The sequence below is a fragment of the Bacillus rossius genome, unplaced genomic scaffold (assembly GCF_032445375.1).
Source record: "Bacillus rossius redtenbacheri isolate Brsri unplaced genomic scaffold, Brsri_v3 Brsri_v3_scf501, whole genome shotgun sequence".
In the NCBI taxonomy this organism is placed as follows: Eukaryota; Metazoa; Arthropoda; class Insecta; order Phasmatodea; family Bacillidae; genus Bacillus; species Bacillus rossius.
This window is the reverse complement of record NW_026962702.1, coordinates 20,697-22,500: the sequence shown is the minus strand read 5'-3', so window position 1 is coordinate 22,500 and position 1,804 is coordinate 20,697. Positions and strand designations below refer to the sequence as shown.

Genomic DNA, 1,804 nt, shown 5'->3' with positions numbered 1-1,804 from the left:
TATGACTACTGGCAGGATCAACCAGGGAGCTGCTAGCAGCTTTTTTTTTCGTTCGGAGGAACCTCCCGGGTCCGCAGAGCACCGGGTCCGAATCTTATGATGTACATTTTTTTTTCCTTCTGTATCAACAAGTACGGGGGCGACTTCCCAATATCGACACCCGCTTTGCAATTGCAAAGTCTTTCCTTCCATCTCTAATTAATTTTCCTAGGGAGTAGGCGAGGCCAAACTTCCAAGGCTTTCACTGGCGAATATATCGCGCTCTTAGAAACTCGCATGGTACTTGGCGAGTGGATTTCAAATTATATGATCGGTGCCCACATTCGGGCGCGGCCCACTGCGGGAGCAGACCGTTGGCCCGTGGGCTCGCTGTGAACTAATTTGCCCACTGGTCCGAAAAGTATTCATTTCTAAACACCTTTGGCCAGGGCTGAAGACCGCGACTAACCCCTTTGAAACTTGTCTCTCAGGGAGCTGCGATCCATCAAACATTTCATTGTTAACAGAGGGGAACCATTACTTGGTTAAGACGATAGGACACGCGTTCCCCACCATTTCGCATCCAATCGAATTGCCGCACAAGAGCTCGTTACCTGAGAAAGGTATAGCATTGGCTCGCAGCTAGTGTATTGCAGTTCAGACAGATAGGCCACTTTAGATAGTTCTTAGTGTTCACAGTTATCACCAAGACTAGACCCATATGGATTTAATTCTTCAAGGAGCAGCGGTCCACCAATAAGAGAGATGAAGACATGTTTTCGGATGGCCACAACGCCCCCTCGCCACCCAAATGTGCATGTTTTAAGTGTACATTGGGAGTCGACGGAACATCGGGAGTCCGCTTGCTTTCTCCGGATCAGCTGCCACCCCCCTGATCTACCAGATAGACAAGAACATGTCTTCTCCACCAATCTCATCCACCGAAGCTCCGATCATGGCTTCTTCTACCTTTATACTGATATACCCCCACGGAGCAACATGCGGGCAAGGGAACTCTTGCTACCCTTCAGTAAAGCAGGTATCTCTTATAGATGGTGACTGCACCTTGGCCAGGATTGAAGACCGCGACTAACCCCTTTGAAACTTGTCTCTCAGGGAGCTGCGATCCATCAAACATTTCATTGTTAACAGAGGGGAACCATTACTTGGTTAAGACGATAGGACACGCGTTCCCCACCATTTCGCATCCAATCGAATTGCCGCACAAGAGCTCGTTACCTAAGAAAGGTATAGCATTGGCTCGCAGCTAGTGTATTGCAGTTCAGACAGATAGGCCACTTTAGATAGTTCTTAGTGTTCACAGTTATCACCAAGACTAGACCCATATGGAATTAATTCTTCAAGGAGCAGCGGTCCACCAATAAGAGAGATGAAGACATGTTTTCGGATGGCCACAACGCCCCCTCGCCACCCAAATGTGCATGTTTCAAGTGTACATTGGGAGTCGACGGAACATCGGGAGTCCGCTTGCTTTCTCCGGATCAGCTGCCACCCCCCTGATCTACCAGATAGACAAGAACATGTCTTCTCCGCCAATCTCATCCACCGAAGCTCCGATCATGGCTTCTTCTACCTTTATACTGATATACCCCCACGGAGCAACATGCGGGCAAGGGAACTCTTGCTACCCTTCAGTAAAGCAGGTATCTCTTATAGATGGTGACTGCACCTTGGCCAGGATTGAAGACCGCGACTAACCCCTTTGAAACTTGTCTCTCAGGGAGCTGCGATCCATCAAACATTTCATTGTTAACAGAGGGGAACCATTACTTGGTTAAGACGACCGGACACGCGTTCCCCACCA

The 1,804-nt window shown here is 48.9% G+C and overlaps 1 non-coding gene across 1 annotated transcript in view; it reads right to left on the bottom strand.

Annotated features, from left to right (window-relative positions):
* LOC134544836 (small subunit ribosomal RNA) overlaps nucleotides 1–28 on the bottom strand; it is a 1,989-nt gene extending 1,961 nt beyond the window's left edge. The window contains exon 1 of the ribosomal RNA XR_010078091.1: nucleotides 1–28. This exon is cut by the window's left edge and continues 1,961 nt beyond it. This is a non-coding gene — a ribosomal RNA (small subunit ribosomal RNA).
* Nucleotides 29–1,804: the final 1,776 nt, after the last annotated feature.